At 40.0% G+C, this 18,955-nt stretch overlaps 1 protein-coding gene across 5 annotated transcripts in view; it reads right to left on the reverse strand.

Moving 5' to 3' along the window:
* The window catches only part of LOC139743465 (zinc finger homeobox protein 3-like), a 242,178-nt gene that overhangs the window by 17,103 nt on the left and 206,120 nt on the right, over nt 1-18,955 (reverse strand). The gene's annotated exons all lie outside the window — the stretch shown is intronic.

The raw sequence follows: 18,955 nt of genomic DNA on the forward strand, positions 1-18,955 counted from the left end.
AAATAACCTGCACCTTTTCTTCTCTCAGTCAATGCATGACGAAGCAACTAATGGCTAATTGTGAGTTGTTCTCTGGTTTTGACTTGTGGGTGCATTTACACCTTCAGCTTTAAACCACAAAGAGTGTGGGCACAAATGGCTGGGGAAAGCATGATGTATATATAGTTGATGGAAATTTGTAAAACTGTCTCCAGTGTGAACATTGCTCCTGTGTTACAAAGCAGCACTCAAGGTTACTACCACCAGGGAAGAAGAAAAACTCTACTTTTCCTTTAGCACAATGTCAAGACATGTGAACAAGGTACAATTATTAGAGTGATGAAATGAGAATGTGGACATATTGCCTGATTTTGAAAAGAGATAAAAGATGCATTGTCTGAATGCATTTTCTCAGAACAAACAAATGATTGCATGATATGTTTGCTTTCAGGCTATGTCTCTTGGGTGTCATTAACTTTGAATACACAGACAAGTCTCTTTCATTGCATGAAGTCCTCCCCCCCCCCCCCCAAAAAAAAAAAAAAAAAAAAAAAAACCTAATTCAGCTAATGCATGATTTCAAAAATATTCTTGAAGAAGGACGTTTTTGATTATGCAGTTTGGTTCATAATCTTTCATGAACACTGGAAAAGTCTTGACAATTTCTGAAATGTATTGTGGTATGACATCATTACAGATGTGACGATTAAACTTATATATACCTCACAGAAATTAATACAAAATCTAACTTCTTATAAAAACATATAATCTAAAGAAAAGGTGTCTCTGTCAGGCACCCAAACTGAAGTGCATGAAATTGGGAGCTTTGAGTTCATATGCCCAATTCATTTTTTTTAATCCTTGAGAAAGTGGGGTATACAAAGTGAGAATACCAAAACAGCAGTAGAGATTTATAAATCACTTTAAGTGTACACACTGATAAACACGATCACTTTATGAGAAAGTATTTTCTAAGCCATTTTCGTGATAACAATGACATATGACTAAAGCCAAAGTATAATTCACATTATAAGATAGACAGGATGTCAAGAAGATGACACTATACAAGAGCAAGGGGGAATGCTGGATAAATGGAATGGCTGGTGTAAAGAGTAACAGTCTTGTCAAGAGCAGTGAGGATATTAATCATTCATTTTCCACTGGGAGGAAGTTTGATTGATGGAAGCTGGGGAAAGACAGGCATGGCTGTTGAAAATTGCACAGGCTGTTCATGTATATTAAATATGCTTTTAATTGGAGAGAGGAGCTGTAAGATGCAGCAGAGACTCAGGGCTGGATTAGCGCTCCATGATTTGCCATCAAGGCCACTAGTTCCTCCACGAGTACCCAGAGCCCTGGCAGGCGAAAGGAAATGGAGAGCACTAAACTCTATGCCCAACAGAGGGCACGCTATTAGCACCGCGGCAATGACCACGCTCCCATCTGGCTCACTGTAATGATAAGCCCTCCCTTCTTATGAGGAGATTGAATGGTGCTGTGATTTCCACAGAAAGAGAAAAAGGGCTGTCTTCTTAGTAACTGTGAACACATCATCTACTTATCGTATGCAGAATGCTCTGATGGACATCCATCCATCACCATGCTGTGCTTTCTCTTCTCAAAACAATTATTATCTCTCATATTATAATTAAACTGAGACATTGCCGACACTTAAAGACACCTTATTAAGCTGCCACAATCAACTGAGAAAAAAGGAGAAACATATTCATTTTGATGATTTCATTACCAGATTTCATGTTTTCTTATGCTAGATCTTTTCTCTCCAGTGATCACATTCTACTTGATGTAAAATGAGGAAGGTTGAGTCATCCAACAACTTCAAATCTTGAAAGAGATCTACATGTATATACAGCAGCTACAGCCATTATCTACAGGGGTTGAGACTATGATTATTTCTTGATCATTCAGATAATACTTCGAACTTCTATATCGATTTTTTCTCTGACGATAAGGCATTTCTCCATAAAGAATCTGCATAAAAAAATAAATAACTAATAAGCTTAATTTACAAGGCTACCTTTCTGTAATTGCACACACCAGTTCAGATGAACTGACATAACTATCAATAAATGTTCAAAGTTCCAGCCACAGTGTAGAGCATTGCATCTAGCTCTTCTTCTAAAGCAGGAGCATCATTATCCATGCTTAATAAAAGGAAAACAAATGTCTTTTCAAACAATGCTGGCCATTATGCAGTAGAAGAAATGTGTTTCCAATTTACTGTATCAGGTTATCTGTCAAATATAATCTGTTGCTCTTGAAAATATATCGCAGAAAGAACGAAAGAGTGTGTGTGTGTGTGGGGGGGGGGGGGGGGGGTCAGATACAACCTGACATTTCACAATCTATCTGAGATCTGATTTCATAAATCCACCAAGCATTACAAAAAAAAAAAAAAAGGACGGAGGAAAAAAGCGAGACAGACAATAAGTTGAAAACCAGGGACAGGAAAAAGAGATCTGAACATTTCCACATGTGCCCATATTTTCTCTTGACCAGGGCTCAGCAGAGAGTTGTGTGAACTAATCAGTTTTGGAGGATATGGGGAAAAAAGTTTGGGAAAAGAGAATTATAAAAAAAATGCTTGGGTTGATTAATTTTGACCCAAACACCAAAGTTCTCTGATTTCCTTCGTCTCAGGTTCTGGGTACTTTCGACAGGAAGACATTGCAGTCCCCGGAGACACTCCCTTGTGTTTGTTCTCCGTCCTCCTTTCCTTTCTCTTTTTATCACTCTATACCAACCCCAGGTTGTGAGATGGTCTCCAGGATGTACAGCACAGGCCGCCTCCCTGCCTGCCGTAAAAGAATACTGCCTTCCACCAGTTTTTAATTACAGTATGGGAACAAGCTAAAGGTATGTGAACCCACAAGGGGACCAAATGCGATTTATTTACATTTTCTCATCTCTCACTCTATCCATTACAGGCCATCTTTCGCTTCACCCTTTTCTCCTCTCCTCTCCCCTTTTTTCTTTGTTTTACCCCCCCCCCCCCCTTCTTTCAAAAGCAGACTAAACCTACAAGCAGCCATGGCATGCATGCACAAGACACTTCAGATTCACAAGCTCCTTACACACGCTACCCCTCTTCCAGAGTTCTATAATACAAGTTATAAATCTTTCTACATTTATGATCTCATTTTTTTTTCGTTCTGTTATCTCTCCTCTTCCTTCCCCTTCATTTTCACTCTCTTCTCCTTTCCTCTGTCTGTCTGTTTGTCTGTCTGTTTCTCACTCTCTCTCTCTGCCTCTCTTCCGCTCTTTCTACTTCTCCCTTGTTGAAATCCTCCTAGGAGTGTTGGCTTATCATGGCCAGCCATTGTATAAAACAACGAAGCCCAACATTCCTGGACTTGACCTTAGCGACCTCAAAATGAGTCAGTAGAGCTGGAATATTCATCAACTCCACACTGTGCTCTCTCAGGCAGCCAATCCCTGCCCCATCTCCCGGCCACCGGCTAGGCTACACTCGGCTACTAATGGCTTTCTTCGTGTCTGTGCTAACCGAACAGAATGGTCCCACCCCATACCACAAAACCGAGAAAAGAATTCTCATATTTTTCTTTCCTCCTTTGGCTAACTTTCTGGGTAATCAACTTTCTCTTTCTATCATTCCTGCTCACATTTTTTTCTTTCTTTCTCCCTTTCACTCTCCATCGTGCTCCCTCGTAGATCTCTGTCTCACTCCCGGTGTACTTTATCTTTGTCGCAATCAATAGTCCGCGGCTTGTTTTGCTGACGTGAGAATATTTGGGGATGAGTCGGATGGTGAGGTATGTGGCTAAGGGAGAGAGAACTGGGGGCTGATGTGACGTTAATTAGCTGCAGCACCGGTGACGAGTGATTTTGGGGTGCTGCAGATCCGCTCTACGAAGTCCATGACCAGCTGGCTTTATCAAGGCAGCCCTACAAGAAGTGTTGCCTGTTGGGAGGAAAAAAAAAACCTGACAAGACATTACACCTTGATGTTATTTCCTAGTTATGTTCAGACATGGCATTCTAATTAGACCCATTCCTGTACAGGCTTGGTTTCAGCTCCATCTCACAAATTGGAGAAATGAGTCTTGCAGTTTGACAAAATCGCATGACTTCTAGGCCTCTAGTGGCAAAACCTGTCCCTTAACCGACACCCCCACCACCAACAACAAATGCCCTGTGCACAAGAGCAGCCTAAATCAACTCATAATTGAATTGAAATTGTGAACTACCAGGCAAACAAAGCAAAATCTTGACAAAACACAATGAGCTCCTGCAGAAGGTGGCAGGTCAATGCATGGAATGACGGTATCAATGACAACCGACTTGAACTGAAGGGTCGAAATCAAAAAGAGAATACACGTTACCCACTTAGGGATTCCAACACATCACATCGCCCACTCGTAATTAGATAAAACACCACTTTCCCAAGAAAACCGAATTCTCCTCAAAGTGAACAGAAACAGTACAAGGTTGCACTAACCTCTGCAAAGCCTAATGTCTGCCCGACAAGTCTGTCTAATCCGACACAGGGTGGAACTCCTGACCACAGTGTTAGAATCTCCCCCATCAACCAGCCTCTCTGCCTATGCACCCTACACACATCTGCTTCCTACATTATTAACACACATAGCACAGCCACATACCCAATCATAATAATTCCCCGATATAATTAATAAATCAACCCCCGCATGAACCTCTCCCATTCATACGTCTTAATCTTATTAAACTCCACACTCAGGCATGGCTGCCTTCTTTCTTCCCCTCCTTTTCCACCCTTCATTTCTCGGCCCAGTGGGAGAGACGTTCTCTTTCTGTCTCTTGTTGTGATTTTAGCACTCTTCGACTGTGATTCGGCCAGCCAACACCTTTTATGGCAAGCACACTCGGAGTTTACGTCCCAATGCACAGGCACAATGTGGGGGAGTTGAGACAACCTGCTCATTTCGGTCCCATTTCTCTGATGTGCTGACCTTTGTTCTTAGCATTTTGGCAACGGCAATTAAGCCTTTCATTACCAATTGCCTTAGTCTGTCTCATGCAACACCTTGTAGCACTACCTGAAACAGGAGTGAGAAATCATTGCAGACAAGCAAAAGACTGGCTGCTATTCCGGGGAATAATGCCGATTGTCACTTGATTAATTCAAGAATTCTGAACTACGTCAGAATTGCTATGTATCTTATGATGTCACCACCAAGCTTTCCTGCCCTTTCAGATGGAACTGGATTGTTCCTGAAATAAGACTTAAAATGTTTTACTGATCTTAAAGTGTCAGTTTTTCTTAGAGGGATGTTACATGGTTATGTTTGTCTTTATGTAGAGTTTTAATTTTTGCATTCTATTTTTTGTATATTATATGCATACATATCTCTCTTTTTTTCTCTTGCTTTCTCTCCCTCTCTCTCTCTAACAATATCAGAACTTAACGGTTAATTATACCGCAACCTCTCCATAATTCCAAGCCAGTTTACTCTTTTTCAAAGGATGGCTGTGAGAGTTCCAAGTTTTGAAAGAAAGAAGTTCCATTGTTCGGGCCCAGTGCAGTGATTAATGTCTGTGGCAATAATTGGTGCAATTATTCCCAGGATAGATTAGGGGAGAAATACTGCCTCCTCATTGGAGCCTGGAAATAATACACAAAGGGGGGGGGGGGACCATATGGAGAAAGAAAGGAAAAACTAAGAGAGAAGGAATAAAGAGTGATGCATTGATGGCTTATCTCTCATCTCAACTCTGCCACATTTTGTAAGATCGGGTTGAAAAAAAAAGGGCACTCAAGCCATTGTTTGAAAGTGATACACCACCCCACATTCCTACACAACGGCCGATACTTTAACATTGGAATCTATCGGATAGAGCTCCCTCTCTTGATATGCGAGTGCATTAGTTTACTTGCACACTCCAGAAGAAACAGAATCAACACTTTCTTTTAATTCCTTCTTTCACTTCAGAGGTACATCTCTTCCTTGGTCAGAAAGGCATTTGATCCTTTAATTATTGCTCCATGCTGGATCATGGAGAAGATTAGTCCACTGTCCATACATGTTTGTCAGCTTGCTACTGAGTTTTACCAGCCACAGAGACTAATTCAGTAATGTTAAAAAAAGGCTTTCTAATGCTCTATCAAAAGAAGAACTGGCTTGGCCATAGATCTCAGGCATTACATTAGGTCATCAGTGCTCAATACGTAACTTTCCCCCCATAAGCCTTGATGTGCAGTGTACCCAAGCCTGGCTTCATTACCTTCCTAATAGCCAAGTTGCTCTCTTTATTGGCGCTTCTGGACAGGTTCTAGCTTGGTTGATTTTCCACTACTACGTCAATCTCCATTATGGCAGACAAGATGGCTATAGCAAACAAACTTCTCATCTGGTCTAGATATGAAGCAATCTATGTTCTACAGAACAGAACATACACGAGGACTTGATTTTGTTTCCTATCTTAATTTGTACACACACGGCGTCATCAGAACAGATAATTCAACCTTTAACTACTTGGCAAAATATGAACAGTGCTAATCACTGGAACGTAACATACAGGAATGGATGCACTTTTTCTATTTTTAACTGATTAGGTGGGATGGGATTGCATGCATGTACATGTAGACTATTGTTTTACAAATATTTGTGGCAATATTGGTACCTAATGACAAAAGAAGTGCAGGTAGTCCAATCCCTTCCAGACGATCAGAAGAACAATATGTTTTATGGGGGGGGGGGGGGGGCGGCATCCTTAGGTCATGTCAGGAATAGACAATGCAATTGATTGTTTGCACCCAATTGAGAAATATCCAGACTATACAGGAACAAAACTGAGCTGCGGTTTTCACCATTCTTATTGTATACATCACCTTAAAACAATCTCATTATGTATGACTGAAAAATGATTAATCACTCTAAAAATTACCTTGTTTCTTTCAATGCTGATTCATTACTAATGAGTACATATCTGTGATTGTCAGCATGTATCCTACAGAAATTTAGTAGCACAATGTGTAGAATCTTGAGTTCACTACCATAGTTCTCATTCAATCAAGAAATCCAAGACTCAAAATTACTGTAGGGTGAAGTAGCTCTTAGAAGGAGACTTGTTCGCATAAAATCCAAGTAGTTTTTTGATGCTCAACAAAGTTTAGAGTGTTTCTTTTTAACCCTTTTCTTCAGTTCTGTCTGATATCTTCTCATTTATCTTCAAGCCTCAATGATAATAAATCATTGAAGAGAAATAGATAGACTAAGGACAAGAGGCCCAGTTGATGATAATACTGCCCATTAACCAAATGTGAAACACTCTGTACCAGGCTGTTACACCTAGATGTATAAATGAAATGACAGGCCAACTACATCGTAGATTATGCAGGGGAAAACAACAACAACAAACTACAAAACAAAATCACAAAGTGTAGGCAGTTCTTAACACTACAACATTTCTAGAAGTCACATCATGTTGTCTCCATGCATAATCATTGATCAAAAGACAGCAAGAGCAACTCCCCGACTGATGAAAAATTGCTCTTTCCATGATAATCACGCTGCATACTGTGATATTTGCATACTATAATTAACCCAGGTGTCAAGTTGCTGCCGTAGAATTGCCGAACACTGATAGTCTCCAATCAAGGCAGTTGAAAGAGAGCGTATCTCCTCTTGTGTAAGTGGTGGAGAACCTTCTGCCTTTGAGTTTACTAAGGACACAAGACGGAATCATTGAGATTCAGTTTTACCTGTGGATAATTTACCAGAATTGCATAATTTTCTTGTATGCCACATCAAAGCAAAATCTAATCCATGCTAGGATAATACATTTCATACTTATATGGTAATAATGTATTAAAAGGGGAGGGGGGGGGGGGTTCATATATTTTGTGGCCCTTCACGTGTTGCAACGGGGGGAAACACAGCCTGATCATACAGACTAGCATCAACATAGTGTATAATCCAAACCTAAAGACCTTTAAAAAAGATCTCTGCACCTTCAGGCAAATTTGCAGTCAGGATTCAAGATTCAAGATTCAAGATTTTGCCAGAAGTACTTCTGGTCCCTGTACTGACCAGAACAGTAACAAACACAAATGCAAAGTTCATAATTTATGAGTGATTTCCACTTCTGATTACTAACAAATATAAAAGATGAACATTATAACATGAAATAGAATAAACCACAGGATTCTGGAAAATGCAGAACTAACAAAACGTAAAGAAGAAAACAAAATATGACAAAATATATCAAGTTAATGTAAATACAAAGTAGCAAGTGATTCCCTAACCGAAAATATCAAGTTGGAATAGAAAGGCTGTACCATACCTGCAGTACAAGAATATAGACATCTAATATCTACAAATTATGATTTGAGAAACATGTACATCTACCAGCAAGAGGGGAGACTGAATAAATTCATTAACCATTTCATCTCTCAGAATGACACATCAATATAAACCCAGAGTATATGATCGGTTTAAGACTATTTTATATCTACGTTTAGATGAAACGTAAAATCATGGAGTACATTTTCCATTTAGAGCACATATGGATACATTTTTTTGATGAAATTAAGAAATGACATTAAAAAGGAAAGATACAAAATGGATAAAAATTAGCATCTTGCACGCAAGATATCGGAGGAGTGACAGCAAGGTATCGGAGGAGTGACAGAGGAAGGGATCACTGGAAATGGAAGCTGGCTTTTTGACGAGGATGAAATACACAGTTCTCTCTCTCGGTGAGAGCTTCGGCATAAAGACTAGCCGTCAATCAAGGCCAGTGACACGTTGTGGCGGGATCTGGCACTAAGCGTTCCAACATTCCAGGCTGGATAATGGAAAGAAAATGAAGTGCTCGCTCCAATTTGATTCATAGGAAGAATGCTAGGGAGAGGCATGGCCCGAGACACCCAATCAATACATAATAATCAGAAATAAGGCTCATATGCCGGATGCGTCAAGTCGATGCTTGCCGTAATTATGAAACAAAACAGCTTAATTCAGAGGGACGGGGGCTGGTAAAGCTATTGGACACGTTTTGATGCCTTCGATAGACGGGTGATTAAGAATGGGGGGAGATTCTGACACTGCCAGTTAGAGGGTGGGCTTGTAAAAGCTGGATTGTTTTAATCTCCCTCAAATCACCCACACCTCTCTCCTACATGGGTTTTCATCTTTCTTTATCCACTATCATCCTTGAGAACTGTGCTAGGAAATGAAAAATTCAATGAGATTATGTCTGCATTTGAAATGGATGAGGGAACACAAAACAACAGAAATGCAATTTCAATGATAATTGGTTACAGAGCGCAACCACGCTGGAGGTTCACTGCACAATAATCAGCCAAGACTTAAATTACCGTCTTTGCAAATAATTGAAAAATGACTCACAATTTAGCTACAGTTATCGGGACTAATCAGACATACTGCAAAATGCTTTTAATGCACTGACGGGGGAAAAAAAAAGAATTTGATTTGTTTTGATTTAGTTTTCTCCTTGCCTCATCAAACCTGGAAATGAGAGGGGATGACGAGGACGTAAATGTGTGGTTGAATCAGGTATCAATGCACTTCTTTATAGTTCAACATAACCAAGCGGACATGAAAGCAACCCCCACCCCCTTTCTTCAGACAACCATTTGCCTCCAATCAGGAGACGGCACCGCTAATCAGACGGACGATGCACACTGCACAAGGCAATTAAAGCAAGACCAATATCAAAAGAAATCTGTCTTAATTTCCACCAAACCATTGCTTTTCATATCATCTTTTTCCCTCTCTTTCTCATTGTGCTCTCTTCTCATTTTGGAGGGAAGACAACAAAGACGAAGAACACAAGAGACGGCTGCCAAATCTCTACAACCTCACCCTTTCTCTTTACCACCCCCCCCCCCACCCCCCCCCCCCCCCCCCCCCCCCCGAAAGAAAATGAAAAGACGTATTAGAAGATAGAAGAAAGGAAGGGTCTGGCTAGATGGTAGTGGTGGGTTGGGGTGAGCATTAATTCAGAAGACCAGTAGGTTGTGTGCCAGGTCGAGATGTGTGCATGGGACTAATGGATTTCTATTCAAGCCATTGAAACGGCAAGCCCTGCCAAGTCATTTTCATTAATGAGTTTTCTGACACAGGAGAGAGTCCCACAAAAGGGGCAGGGGAAACAAGATACCAACAACATGGCAAGAACAAAGACGCTGCACGCTTCGGCGTCATGGCGATCGACTCAAACTTCATGTTTCACCTCTCGTCTGCCTCTTCCCCTTCACCCCTCGTCCTCTGCTAAGCCAACAGAAAATGGGCATAATTACCATTTCTTTAATATCGCCCATTCTTCTGATCCCCATTTCTATCCTTTTACACCCATGCACTAGCTCTCAAACTCCCCCTCCTGGATGGTCATATTTTCCCTGGACGTCCAGCTTTTTCCATCAACTCATCACCAGTATCATTTAGCCATCTCTCTCCCTTCCTCTCAGCTCTGTCTTATTGCTTGTCTTCACTAGACCTTTTTTTCCCCCGCTGCATAATTGTAATGTCCCCTTCTCTTGATTTTGAAGGATTGAACGACAACTTTTGTTCATTGCTTTCTCCCCCCCCCCCCTTTTTTTTAGGGGGGGGGGTGAAAGCCACGAAGGTTTCATATTGCACAAAGTCTTTGAAGCTTCTCCATTTTTGATTCTCAATGGATTGTACATTTATTCATACATATATATATATACTGTATATATATATATATATATATATATATATATATATATATATATATGTGATTATTTTCTTGTGCTGAGATTTTAAGATGTAATATTTCATTTTGAATCAGAATCATTTCTTATATCATTCAAAGACTTTATCAATCATAATTTTTTTTAAAAATCCTACAAATGTCACTTTCAGAATTGTCTTTTTTCTTCTTGTTCTATCGGTCAGTTCTGGTCAACATAACCACTGATCTTTGTTCCTCTCCCTGTAAATCTTCCCCCCCCCCCCACTTTCGCCTCTTGCAATTTGAGTTTTATTTTCCCTTTTTCCATGTGTAATCTACACATTTCCAGACTCCCATTGTCCAAACTCAATCAAAATTAATGAAACACAGCTGGGGTTTTCTTCCTTGGTTTTCTCAGGGCCCAAAAAAAAAAAAAAAAAGGATCACACAAATTATTAGTATTTGGTGAGTGTCTTGGAAACACATTCACCTTGTGCTGATACAGTGTGTGTTTGTCAAACATTATGCACGCACACACACATACACACACACACACACACACACACACACATACACATACACGCACAAACACATAAACCATCTAAGACAAAAAAGAAAAAAGGCTACAGAGTCACTGCAATGTATGTAATCCAGAATCCCTGATAAGCATTTTCCATTGAGCTTTCATCGCCAATACTCTGTACATGACATAATCTAATGCAATGATATAAATGAAATATGGCTCTATAATATATGACATATGTAATATGGCACAGATACATTTTTACATAAAGACACCATAGCAATTTATCAACAAATGGGAGAGAATGAGATCACTCAGGTATCATCAATATACCTGTGACTTGTTTAAAGGATACATATTTGGCTTCGTATTTCCTGGCCACATTGAAAAAGACAACAATTCACTTGCTACCTGCAATATTTTTGGTTGAGGTTTGGCAATGTTGCTACATCTACTATCTAATTTCTGAGGGAGGGGGCATTTTTCATAATTTTTTAGGCATATCTATGACACATTCTTGTCTTGACAATATATAAGCACTCACGCATTCTTAATTTATCACCGACAAACGAATGCTTGTTACTTAACATTAATTCATAGATTTTTTTTTTTATTGTAGTTTGCAATCCTTCGCAATAGTATGACTCCATTCATAGCTTCATACCATCACTGTCATAAAAGAAGGCAATTAAATGCTCTGTGTCAGTCAATACAATGTCAATACATGCAAGCTTTGATTTTTAAATGTCACACTGAGGTTCCGCAAAAATTCCTTGGTGAAATTTCAGCATTTTGGAAACATTTTGTTAGAGAAAATGTGAAGAAGAAAAACCGCTCTTTGACATCATCACAAAGAGCGGGACATATTTCACAACAGTTTCCCGGCTCAAGTGATGAACGCAGCGTAAGATGGTAGAGTAAGCCTTTCTCGACAACAGGAGGGAGCTACAGAAACACAATACGAGGCGAACTTGGGTTTTAAAGGACAAGTTCACCTTCATAGACATGTGGGTTGAGTGAATGCAGCAATATTAGTAGAACACATCAGTGAGAGTTTGAGCAAAATCGGACAATCCGTTAAAAAGTTATGAATTTTTGAAGTTTCTGCTCAGTCACGGCTGGATGAAAAGACTACTATAGCTTGTGATGTCCCATGAGTACAACGATATAAAGAAAGAATAAAGAAAATTCAACATAATTATTTCCATTTTTCTCGCATAACAAAAGAACACTCGACTTCTCTCTTTCAGAAGGCAGGGGGAATAATATTACCCTTAACACATATGTCAGTAGCAAGTCAAAGAAATGTTCACTTTATTCAAAAAGTAAAGTTTTGCAAAATTCTCTTTTTATTTTCCTTAGTTGTACGCATGTGACATCATACACTGTAGTAGTCTTCTCTTACAGCAGTGACAGTGCAGATAATTAAAATATTTGTAACTTTTGAACGGATTGTCCAATTTTCCTCAAACTTTCACTGATGTGTTCTACTAATATTGCTGCATTCTCTCAATCCTTATGTACATGAAGGTGGACTTGTCCTTTAAAGAAAGTAAGGAAGAAACAGATGACACGGGACAAACACAGAAACAGTCAGCGCACGCCCGATATTAATCATTTCTAATTACCAAATGGAGTGTGGGGAAAACCATCAAGGCAAGGGAGAAAAGTGTACGGGCTGAGACAAACCAATCTTGGAAAGATAGTCAAGTCCCAAAGGCAATCATACAGCTTTTTTTTAATTATGCCATCTCCAGTTTTATACTGTTCTCTCGCTAATTAGAGAAAAGGAGAGGGAGAGAGAGAGAGAGAACAGAGAGGGGAGGGGGGGGGGGGTTCTGGTGTAACTCTGTACTGTGCATTTGGCTTCGGAGAGGCTGGAGTGTCGTGAGTAGAGAAGTAATTAAAATTTGCCTGTACACTGTTTGGAGAATAATTGATTTGGAGCATGTGGCGTTGTTGGCAAGTAGATATATTTATCCAACTTCAATCAATCATTTGGGGATTGCTAAGTGCACAAAAACAGAAATGTATGTTAATTAAATATTCAATGGGGAACTTTAGCCAGGCATTGATCTGGTTTTTATAAGGCATCAGTCTCCACACGTACAAAGGAACTGTTGTGGGTACATACTGAGATTCAGTGTGTGTGTGTGTGTAGTGCCTGTCTTTCAGGAACTGAACAACATTAATACCAAAGCCTTATGTCCGCAACCATTGGTGAATGGGTGAATGTACAGCATTCATACACAAATATAGATGAAACCTCAGTCAAAACAAGCTAGATAGTGCAAAGATTTGAACAGCATACAAAAAATATATATATATATATATTAGCCATCATAAGCATGTATTATATACATGTATGTGGTGCAAAATATATAATCATTGCAATAGATGAGAATTTGGCATTAGTGACACAACCTGCAGACTACCTGTGTAGGGATCAAGAAATACTTAGCCTCACAAATAGTAGCGAATATTATAACTAATGGCAGAAACGTACCTAAAACTGCTGTTTTCAGTAAATTAATGGTATTAGGTGCCACGCAGCCATACATTTTTGACAATGCCAGTGGTGCCACTGTGTATTAGTGAAAGCGTATAAAATAAGATATGTTTTGAACTGTATGACTGCCTGAGTACAAGTGTGTGCATGTGTGCACTGTGTGTGCACAAGTACATGTGCTTGGGTATAAGTTTGTCATTGTCAAATCTATCAAACATCTCATATATTTTTCATTCTCCTCCAGAGGCATGCCATTAGGACAATCTTCCAGGCTCCCCCAAGGACACTAGAGCACTGGACATCATGGTGACCATCATCCCCATGGACCTGAGTGACCTACTTTCCCCTGTGCCTGCCCACAATGCATCAGTACTGACAGCCAAAAAATAACAAATAAAATAAAACAAAACAAACAAGCAGCATTACACAGATATCAACATTAAGAAGGATTATTACCCAGATGTGAAGGGAAAAACATCAAGGTCTATCAAAGATAAAGAAAAAAAGTAGGACAGTCAGAATAGGCCTTTACTGTTCGTGAAAAAAAAGCATTTTATGCCAATCTGCAAAAATATTAGACGTTGAGTATTACAGCTCCCATCTCAGTTCTCCATCGCCATTCTCCAAGCGAGGGCAGGCTAGGCAGAGATGCTCAGTCAAACAAACAAACAAACAAAACATCAGCAGTCACGGATGAGTCTTTTCAGGACTGTTCACTGACGTCAGTTTATGATATGTGATGTCTTTCCAAGTAAATACAGATATACAATCAACGCTTACACTTCTCGCATTTGGGAAGGCATTATACATATACAAAAATTCAGTTCAATTTCTGTGCAAATGACAAGCACTTGAAATAGAAAATAAATCTTTGAATTACCTATACAAAACACATTATGACAACTTCCAATGTTTCTCCTTTGCTCATCCGATATTTAGAGCATGCTGAGTGAATTGTGTACTATATGTATGGATTAAAATCATGCAGATTTGAGCTGTGCCCATATTACCAATGTGTAGGTGTGGTCTGTCAGGGTAATAATAGGTTCTATGGCCTCAGATTGTTCACTATCACCATCTTCTAAACAAGATGGATTCCATTCTCACCCACATTTGAGAGGTATAACTAATGTGTTTCTTTTCCCATACACTCTCATCCTATAGACTTTATTGATGGACCAAATCTTCATGCTACCACTACTAAATCTCCCAAATCTCTAGGCTCACATGTAGCGCACTGATCATAATATCAGAATGTGATGTTGATTTATGCAGAGAGCAACGAGGCAAAAATTACCTTGAAAAGTACAACTTACAAAACATAGAGCAAAGCATTCAATTCAATCTTATCACATGACTCGTGACTAGCATACAAATTTTTCTCATCAGTGCCATTATGACGATGAAAAAAAAAGGGACTCCTTTTCTTCCCAATTCTGCTAATCCATGAACAGTTCAGAGATTATTGAGGTCACATCAAAAGAGTTCCATTATTTACTGGTGTATTACTGCTGCGTGCAGAGAATGTAAGACTTAGAGTGAATAAGACCCGATTGTATTTATCCTGAGCAAAGACGAGGGGGAGAGAGAGAGAGTGTGTGCTTGTGTTTCAATAGACAGCCTCCCTGTATGTGTAGAGCCTTAACAACATGTCGATGGACTCCCACCCTCACACACTATGAATATATTACTTGGATACTTGCCCCAATTAGTAGTGCTACACCTTGTAATTACATTAAGAGGAGACAAACTGCCATGTGTGTATGGTGGTAAAGATGGAGTCATTACGAAGTTGAGACTCCAAAGCTGAGTCTTGGTCACATGAGACTGGTATGAAATGAGGACATTTGTGACAAATACAAGGCAAGGCTTTCTCAGCAATCAGAAAATAGACTGAACTTACTCAAGAAAAATAAAGATTAAATGGTAGGTTATAGTCTATAGCTACAGTATATAAGGGATGTCATAAAAGATGTTTGTATGAAAATGACATTTTACTCAGAAAGATGACTGGAAATATTGTGATATTTATGAAAAAGACACTAGGCCAAAGAAATATTGATATTTTCTCCCTGTTCTGTGATCAGCTTTCAAATCAATGTGAAGGCATTGGGGAAGACATATGTCACTGAACCAGTAATATGGTACATAAATTATATGAATTATTCTTTCACCCTATCAAGCTGGCTGACGTTGCAGTGTTACCATATAACTAAATGTCTGGACTCTCTGGCTGTTGATTTTATGCTTTATTTCAAGCATGTCAGGGTACAGGAATCAGGTAAGTGATAATTCTCATTTGATAAAAGCCACTCTGCCATATGTCTGTGAGGGATGAAATCTGTGGATTGCATAGGCAGGTATGTAAAACCACACACACCATTCTAACATGTCACACACTGCACACGCATGCAGACGCTTCCTGTGTAAGAGGATGGCGGCCCAAAAATGCAATTAAAATTCAAATGGCTCATTGTTTAAAGAAGCTTTCCAAATGAAGCGTCCTGTCAATGCACTGATCTAACTTGAGGCGGTGAATGGAGGCACTGATAATTCAGCTTTGGTATCCCCTTCCCTGCGCAAACTTCATCCCTCATTATTATTTGTCCACAGGCATCGAGCTGGCGATGACCTCATCGGGACAAGAGATTCGAGAACCATTACCGGCGAAGATGAGAGACAGGTAGAAGGCACAGTCAGAGTGCGGGAGTGGGGGGCTAACAAGGCAAACAAAAGCCATCTGACATGCCAGTCACACACAGGAACTTGAGTAGGTGGGACTAACGCTATGCAAATACTGTCAAATTGACCATGGCACAAACACGTTGTGGCGTGTCAAACCAGTCACTTCCACTGCTCCCACCATTTAGCCAGTCAACATGGCTTGCACACTAATGGAAAACGATTCCTGAAACAAGAGGGTGGGAAAGATGAAGTAAATTACGCTTCTAACTCGATGAGCGTCCTGCATGGCTGCATGCACCTGAATGATTTGAATAAATTTGCATTCGTTGAATTCCCTCTGTGCTTTTGGGGAGTGCTTTGGCATGCAGAGACGGCAACAATATTGGGCTTGAGTGACTGTCAACACGCTTCATCATATCAAAAGTCAATACAACGTTTTTCTCCTGTGCTGAGTTCTCTGCTAACAGCTGCTTGTCAAGTAGGCCTCTTCAGCATGAGACATTTCAGATTATTATTTGGTTTAATTAGCTAATTTCCAGACAATCTAAATTTAAAATGTCATCAGCCATGGGGAGTGCCCTGTAGACTTGCCTCCACCACTGCTTATCAGATGTATCAACAAGTTTTCTTTTCAAATGTCAGGATTCTGCTCCCCTACGTCCTGAGAGAAAAGAGCAGAGATCCTATTTCTGCTAGATACCCATCACTTTTTTGTTGATGAGGAGAGAGAGGAACAAAGACAGAGAAACAGGAATTAGACTCAGCTGGGGCAACTGTCTGGGAAGACACATCAAAGACGCAGGGACAAAGCCAGCAGGAAATGGCACCGATGCTGACCTCCCAGGGTGCCCCAAAAAGAAGGCTGCTTCTCCTGACAGGGTGTCTATACTGTCCCCACCAAGAACTAGACTGGAATCAAGTTACCCCTCTCCCATCCTTAACCCCCTTACCCCAACCCCCTTCCCCTCTCCCGAGTCACCTTCTCACTTCCCTTCCCCCCTGCAACTAGAATCAACGTGTTCTTCCTGAATCTAGGACCCACTGGGCCAACCTTGATCTTTACCTCTTCTCATGCTCTTCACCCTCCTGCCCCTTCCCTCCTTTTCTTCCCTACCCCGCCCCCTCTCTTCCATGGTCCCCTATCCCCCTTGTCATCTTCCTTCAAAACATTAATCTGCTTGTGCAAAAAATATCACTGGAGATATAAGAGACCCCATGTTATGCATCCTGGCATAGATATTCCATTAAAGCTGTAACTTTTATGTACAGATATTTTAATGAATGAGAAGGTCACAGACATATTTGCGATTTGACAAAAAGACTATAGTAAGTGCACTAACTCCTGACCGTTCACTCCACTACTCTATGTGATCAAGATCAGGTGGTGATATTTTCATATGCTGTTTAATTCGCGGGTCAATAGTGACTCATGAAATTTGCAAAAATTAAACCCTCACAAAAATAACAGCTGTTATAGCAGTTGAAAGTCTACATTGTTGGGCTCTCATTTTTCTTATTGGCTATATCTGAATTCCACCAAAAAAGACCAATGATAACAATTACTATCAAATGAGTAGGAGAAATATTCATGAGCTTTAGATTCCTTGTAGCAATTGCTTTAATGCAAATGTTTAGATAGATTGTGTTTTTATTTTGAAGTCTAGGACCCTCCATGTAAATAGAAGCTACCATATGCACATGAAACAGTATTATCTCACAGCTATTAAAGCAATCCTATTTAGATTTTGAAATGAAGAAGGACTGGCCTTAAACTGCTGGTGTATTAACTCAAAACAAACAGGTTTAGAATGACATATCACCAATGTTCATGGCCAGCACTCACAAAACAACAACAACAACAACAACCAAGAAGTAGTATTACGGGACCCTGTTCTCTTGTCTGCTGCTCGTTTCACAGTGCTTGATTCTCTAGTCTGCTATTCGTTTCACAGCGCTTGATTCTCTTGGTAGACATAATTTTGGCGATGTCACCATCTCAAGATCAACTTCTATAAAAATTGACATCTTCTGGCTGACGCTCCGTCGAGGTGACCTACGTTAGATGGTAGCACAAGTCAGCTTGTGTCTTCACAATTATTCCGGCTTGGCGAATGAAGACCGATAGATGCACTCTTCCTCCTGGACGAGGGGTGAACAAATCAAATTGTGAAATCCAAAGAGTGATCTTAATGAAAAGAAATGTGAAGCAGGTGTAGCCATAATCCCCTTCCTCCTGACTGTCAGATTGACTTAGAAATTATCCTCTATCCAGCCAGTTGCCTCGACTCAAGTGACCACAGAAAGGGAAGAGGTTCGCACTGCAACCTTTATACATGCGAGAATTCCTCCACGAAGCACGAGGACTAATTAAATAAGTGAAAAGCGAAGTGACTAAGTTTGGTATTTCGGGACAGACTGCCATGTTTGAAAAGAGAAAGAAAAAGAAGAGAATTAATAGGGTTTGGGATCACACCAGTTTTCTTTTGTCCGGTATAGTCTACAACTGTCTGATCGCTCTGCTGAATTGCGTCCGTATACTATTGAGACGGAACCATTAATGAGGATGCGCAAATTAAAGA

The sequence above is a fragment of the Diadema antillarum genome, unplaced genomic scaffold (assembly GCF_040938485.1).
Source record: "Diadema antillarum isolate AM-2024a unplaced genomic scaffold, OU_Dant_1.0 seq00001083_RagTag, whole genome shotgun sequence".
NCBI lineage: Eukaryota > Metazoa > Echinodermata > Echinoidea > Diadematoida > Diadematidae > Diadema > Diadema antillarum.